The sequence below is a fragment of the Orcinus orca genome, chromosome 4 (assembly GCF_937001465.1).
Source record: "Orcinus orca chromosome 4, mOrcOrc1.1, whole genome shotgun sequence".
In the NCBI taxonomy this organism is placed as follows: Eukaryota; Metazoa; Chordata; class Mammalia; order Artiodactyla; family Delphinidae; genus Orcinus; species Orcinus orca.
In genome coordinates, this window is record NC_064562.1 from 135,994,531 (window position 1) to 136,001,643 (window position 7,113).

General features: G+C 35.9%; 1 non-coding gene across 1 annotated transcript; it reads right to left on the reverse strand.

Annotated features, from left to right (window-relative positions):
* Positions 1–6,256: 6,256 nt before the first annotated feature.
* On the reverse strand, positions 6,257–6,359 carry LOC117199603 (U6 spliceosomal RNA). Its single transcript, XR_004480876.1, has one exon. It is a non-coding gene; the product is annotated as a U6 spliceosomal RNA (small nuclear RNA).
* Positions 6,360–7,113: the final 754 nt, after the last annotated feature.

Below are 7,113 nucleotides of genomic sequence, written 5' to 3' on the forward strand. Positions count from 1 at the left end.
CAAAATGAATCATGGTTAAAAATATTCATCTCCCCGCCTCCCTTGGTATGTATGATGCTGTCCTTTAAACCATCTAAATATAGAAGAACCTCTCCAATTTGTAAAGCCCTGAAGAGAAAAACTTGAGTTTGAAGCTTTCCTTAATTATGCCAATGTTTAACAGTAATCTTTGTAGTATGGCAATCTCACTTCACTTCCTAGTATATTCGTTGACTTTCCTTTCTACATCTAGAGAAAAATATATTTAAACTTTAATTAAACTTTCTTTAATAATCAGGGCTTAGCAAAAATATATATGCAGTCTAAAAATCTAGAATCACTGCATTGACTGCTTGTAGAGGTTTTGTTTTTTTATTTTTTAAATTTATCTTGTTAACCTTTTTTTTATTGAAGTAGAGTTGATTTACAATGTTGTATTAGCTTCAGGTGTACAGGAAATTGATTCAGTTATACATATATATATATATATATATATATATGTATAGTTCTTCAGATTTTTTTCCCATATAGGTTATTACAAAGTATATAGTTCCCTGTGCTATACAATAGGTCCCTGTTGGTTATCTATTTTATATATAGTAGTGTGTGTATGTTAATACCAAACTCCTAATTTATCCCTCCCCCACCTTCCCCCTTTGGTAACTGTAAGTTTGTTTTCTATGTCTGTGGGTCTATTTCTGTTTTGTATATTAGTTCATTTGTATCATTTTTTAAATTCTAAATATAAGTGATATCATAAGATTAAAAGATATAAGCAGAGAATAATGTTATTTGAATTAATGTTACTTTCTGCAATTGTCTGAAATTGCTACTCATAGGTTGAAAGGAATCCTTTATTTTAAAGTATTAGGGACTTCGCTGGTAACACAGTGGTTAAGAATCCACCTGCCAATGCAGGGGACACGGGTTTGAGCCCTGATCCGGGAAGATCCCACATGCCGCAGTGCAACTAAGCCCATGCGCCACAACTACTGAGCCTGTGCTCTAGAGCTCGCGAGCCACAACTACTGAGCCCGCAAGCCACAACTACTGAAGCCCGTGTGCCTAGAGCCCGTGCTCCACAACAAAGAGTAACCCCCACTCTCCACAACTAGAGGAAGCCTGCACACACAGCAACGAAGACCCAAAGCAGCCAAAAATAAATAAAGTATTAAAGTTTTGTGGGCTGAGTGGGAAGAACAGACACTTCTCCCTCACTCCTGCTATTTCCTTCCATTTTCAGAGGCTCCATTCCCATTGGCACTACTGGCCTCTCATCCCTTTACTCATCTGTCCCAGGAGAGGAGCTGGACTTTGGGGAAGATTGTTTGCAAAAGTGGCCACAATAATTCCTCCCTCCTCAGGCCCTTTATAATGTGACTTAGCCACTTCTCCCACCAAGAGGCAGGATTAATTTCCCACCCCTTCAATCTGGCCTGCATTTATGATTTCCTTTCATCAACAGAATACAGTGCAAGTGATGGGTTGTGGCTTCTGAACTTCTTTGCCTCCAGTGGCCTTGCAGCTTCTGCACTGGTCCCCATGAATGCTGCTCTTGCGTAACCCGGACTAGGCTTCTCAACAATGAGAGAACACATGACAGAAAGGCCCAACCAACAGCTGAAACCAACCACCAGCTGTATAAGAGAGCTCACCTGCAGACGACTGCAGCTATGTGTGTGACCCAGACAAAACCAGCAGGAAGACCTCCCACTGGGTCCAGTGCAAATTGATGACCCACAGTATTTTTTTATTGAGATATAATTTCCATATAACATTGTGTAAGTTTAAGGTGTACAATGTGTTGATTTGATTCATTTATATATTGCAATATGATTAGCACCATAGCTTAAGCTAACACCTTTATCATGGCACATAATTATCATTTCACTTTTTGTGGTGAGAACACTTAAGATGGAGTCTCTTAGCAATGAAGTATATTATACAGTACAGTTGACTGTAGTCACTATGCTGTGCATTAGCTCTCCACAACTTATTCATCTGCTAGTTGCAAGTTTGTACCCTTTAACACATCTCCCCAGTTCACCCACCTCCCCCAGTCCCTGGTAACCACCATTCTATTCTGTGTCTACAAATTCTTCTTTTTTAGATTCCATTGTAAGTGATATCATGCAATATTTGTCTTTCTCTGTCTGGCTTATCTCACTTAGCGTAATGCCCTCAAAAGTCCATCCATGTTGTGGTAAATGGCAGGATTTTCTTCTTTCTCATGGCTGAGTAATATTCCGTTGGGATATTTATATATATATATATATATATATATATATATAACAGCTTCTATAACCATATATATATATATATGTAAGGGAATATTTTCTATATATATAAAAATATATTTTATATATATATAGAAATTATTTAGCCATTCATCCATTGACACTTAGGTTGTTTCCGTATCTTGGCTATTGTGAATAATGCTACAATAAACATGGAAGTGCACATGTCTTTTCAACATCCTGTTTTCATTTCCTTCGAGTATATATCCAGAACTGAGATTCCTGGATCACACGTTAGTTGTATTTCTAAATTTTTGAGGAACCTCCACACTGTTTTCCATAGCAGCTCAACCAATTTACATTCCCACCAGCAATGCACAAGGGTTCCCTTTCTCCACATCCTTGCAAACACTTGTTATCTCTTGTCTTTTGATGACAGCCATCCTAACAGGTGTGAGGTGATATCTTATTGTGGTTTTGATTTACATTTCCCTAACGATTAGTGATGTTGAGCATCTTTTCATGTACCTGTTGCCTATTTGGATATCTTCTTTGGAAAAATGTCTATTCAGTTCCTCTGCCCATCTTTAATCAGTTTATTTGTTGTTAGTATTAAGTTCTATGAGTTCTTTATATATTGTCGATATTAACCCCTTATCCAATACGTGGTTTGCAAATATTTTTTCCCATTCCATAGTTTGCCTTTTCATTTTGTTAATTGTTTCTTTCTCTGTGCAAAAGATTTTTAGTTTGACATAGTTCCACTTGTCGATTTTTTTTCTTTTGTTGCTTGAGCTTTTGGTGTCATATCACATCCAAAAAATCATTGCCAAGACCAATGTCAAAGAGTTTCTTCTCTGTTTTCTTCCAGGACTTTTATGGTATGAGGCCTTATGTTTAAGTCTTTAATTCATTTCAAGTTAATTTTTGTGAGTGATACAAGGGTCCAATTTCATTCTTCTGCCCGTGGTTATCCAAGTTTCCCAACACCATTTACACCATCCTTTCCTTTTTGTCAGGATTGCTTTGACTATTCAGGGTCTATTGTTGTTCCATACAAATTTTAGAATTGTTTTTGCTATTGCTGTGAAAAATGTTACTGGATTTTTGATAGGTATTGCATTGAATCCATAGATGGCTTAGAATAGCATGGACACTTTAACAATATTAATTTTATCCATGAACATGAAATAGCTTTCCATTTGTGTCTTCTTCAATTTCTTTCATCAAAGTCTTGTAGTTTTCATTGTACAGATCTTTCACTTCCTTGCTTAAACTTATTCCTAATTATTTTATTGTTTTTGATACTGTTGTGGCTGGGATAGTTTTACTTCTTTTTCAGATATTTCATTGTTAGTGTATGGAAACACAACTGATTTCTTTTTTTTTTTTTCTCGATACGCGGGCCTCTCACTGTCGTGGCCTCTCCCATTGCGGAGCACAGGCTCCGGACGCACAGGCCCAGCGGCCATGGCTCACGGGCCCAGCCTCTCCGCGGCATGTGGGATCTTCCCAGACCGGGGCACGAACCCGTGTCCCCTGCATCGGCAGGCGGACTCTCAACCACTGTGCCACCATGGAAGCCCACAACTGATTTCTGTATGTTGATTTTTTTAATTTTTTATTTTATATTGGAGCACAGTTGATTAACAATGTTGTGTTAGTTTCAGGTGTACAGCAAAGTGATTCAGTTATACATATACATGTATCTATGCGTTTTCAAATTCTTTCTTATTACAGAATATTGAGCATATATGTTGATTTTTATCCTGCAACTTTACTGAATTCATTGATTAGTTCCAGCAGTTTTTTTGGTTGAGTCTTTAGAATTTTCTACATAAGACCATATGATTTGCAAATAATGACTATTTTATTTCTTCCTTCACCAGCTGGATACCTTTTATTTCTATACCTTGCCTAATTACTCTAGCTAGGACTTCCAGTACTATTTTAAATCGGAGCGGTGAGAGTGGGCACCCTGATCTTGTATCTGATCTTAGAGGAAAAGCTTTCAGTCCTTCGCCATTGAGTATGATGTTAGCTGTGGGTTGTCAGTATGACCTTCATTATGTGGAGGTATATTCCTTCTACACCCAATTTGTTGATGGTTTCTCTCATGAAAGGGTATTGTATTTTGTCAAGTGCATTTTCTGCGTCTATTGAGATGATCATATGATTTTTGTCTTTCATGCTATTAATGTGGTGTATAACATTTATTGATCTGCATTATGTTGACCCATTCTTGCATCCTGGGGAGGGATTATTCCCATTTGGTTATGGTGTATGATCCTTTTAATGTGTTGTTGGATTCAGTTTGCTAATATTTTGTTGAGAATTCTTGCATTTATCAGGGATATTGTTCTATAGTTTCCTTTTCTTGTAGTGTCCTTATCTGGCTTTGGTATCAGGGTAATGCTGGCTTCATGAAATAAAGAAAGTTGAAAATGTCCCCTTCTCTTCAATTTTTTGGGAGAATTTGAGAATAATGGGTGTTAATTCTTCTTTAAATATTTGATAGAATTCACCAGTGAAGTCATCTGGCTTTTCTGTGTTCAAAGGTTTTTGATAACTGATTCAATCTCACTCATTATTGGTCTGTTAAGATTTTTTATTTCTTCCAGATTCAGTCTTTTTTTTTCTTTTCCATAATGGTTTATTACAGGATATTAAATATAGCTCCCTTTGCTATACAGTAAGACCTTGTTGTTTATCCATTCTAATATATAATAGTTTACCTCTGCTAATCCCAAACTCCCAATCCATTCCTCCCCCACCCACCCCCCTTGACAACCACAGGTCTGTTTTCTATGTCTGTGAGTCTGTTCCATATTCAGTTTTGGTAGGCTGTATGCTTCTAAGAATTTATCCATTTCTTCTAGCTTATCCAATTTGTTGGTCTATTATTGCTTACGGTAATCTCTTACAATACTATGTATTTCTGTAATATCATTTGTAATGTCTCCTCTTTAGTTTCTGATTTTATTTGAGTCTTTTCTCTTTTTTCCTTTTTTTTTGTTTTTTTGGTTTTTTTGGCGGTACGCGGGCCTCTCACTGTTGTGGCCTCTCCCATTGAGGAGCGCAGGCTCAGCGGCCATGGCTCACGGGCCCAGCCGCTCTGCGGCATGTGGGATCTTCCCAGACCGGGGCACGAACCCGTGTCCCCTGCATCGGCAGGCGAACTCTCAACCACTGCGCCACCAGGGGAGCCCTTTTCTCTTTTTTCTTAGTCTAGCTAAAAGTTTATCTTTTTGAAAAACCAGCTCTTAGTTTCATTGATCTTTTCTATTGTTTTTCTGGTCTATGTTTCATTTATTTCTGCTCTGATCTTTGTTATTTCCTTCCTTCTGCTAACTTTGGTCTTTGTTCTTTTTTCTTTAATTCTTTGAGGTGTAAATTCAGGTTGCTTATTTGAGATTTTTCTATTTTCTTAATATATGCATTTATTGCTGTTAAACTTGCCTTTCAGAACTGCTTTTGCAGCATCCCAAATGTTTTGGTGTGCTATGTTTCCATTTTCATTTGTTTTGAGATATTTTTTGATTTCCCTTTTATGTTTGTTCTTCTACCCACTCATTGTTCAGGAGTATGTTGTTTAGCTTCCATATGCTTGTAAATTTTCCAACTTTCCTCTTATTGTTGATTTCAACTTATACCATTGTGGTTGGAAAATATACTTGGTATTATTTCAATCTTTTAAAATTTACTAAGATTTGCTTTGTGGCCTATCATATGGTCTATCCTGGAGAATATTCTGTGTGCACTTGAGAAGAATGAGTGTTCTGCCGCTGATGGATGGAATGCTCTATAAATGTCTGTTAGATCCATTTAATGTAGGGTTCAAATCCAATATCTCCTTGTTGATTTTCTGTCTGGATGATCTATCCATTGCTGAAAGTGGGGTAATCAATCCCCTACTATTATTGTATTACCATCTATTTCTCTTTCCACATCTATTACTATTTGCTGAATATATTTAGGTGCTCTATGTTGGGTGTATATGTATTTACAATTATTATATCTTCTTGAAAATTTGACCCCTTAAAAATATGAAATACTTCGTGAATTTGCATGTCATCTTTGCTCAGGGCCATGCTAACCTTCTCTGTATTGTTTAAATTTTAGTATATGTGATGCTGAAACAACAACAACTCATGGTATTATGAACATTTAAAATTGTTGTTGTTTTAAGTTACTAAGGGTTTTTTTAAATTTTTTTTTAAAATTGAAGTGTAGCTGATTTACAATATTGTGTTAGTTTCAGTTGTACAGCAAAGTGATTCAGTTATATATATATTTTTTTCATATTATTTTCCATTATAGATTATTATAAGATATTGAATATAGTTCCCTGTGTTATATAGTAAATGCTTGTTGCTTATCCATTTCATGTATAGGAGTTAACAGATAATTACAGACTCCTAATTCATCCCTCCCCCTGCTCCCTTCTCCTTTTGGTAACATAGTTTATTTCCTATGTCTGTGAGTCTGTTTCTGTTTTGTATATAGATTCATCTGTGTTATTTTTTAGATTCCACATATAAGTGATATTACATAATATTTGTTTTTCTCTGACTTGCTTCACTTAGTGTGATATTCTCTAGGTTGCTGCAGATGGCAATATTTCAAACGTTTTTATAGCTGAGTAATATTCCATTTTTATATATATATAATGTTCCATTATATATAATATAATATATATTATATATAATATAATGGAATATTTTATATATATAATTATATATGCACACATACATACACACACACACACACACACACACACACCTTCTTCTTAAACATGTCTGTCATTGGGCACTTGGGTTGTTTCTATGTCTTGGCTATTGTAAATAGTGCTGCTATGAACATTGGAGTGCATGTATCTTTTCAAATTAGAATTTTC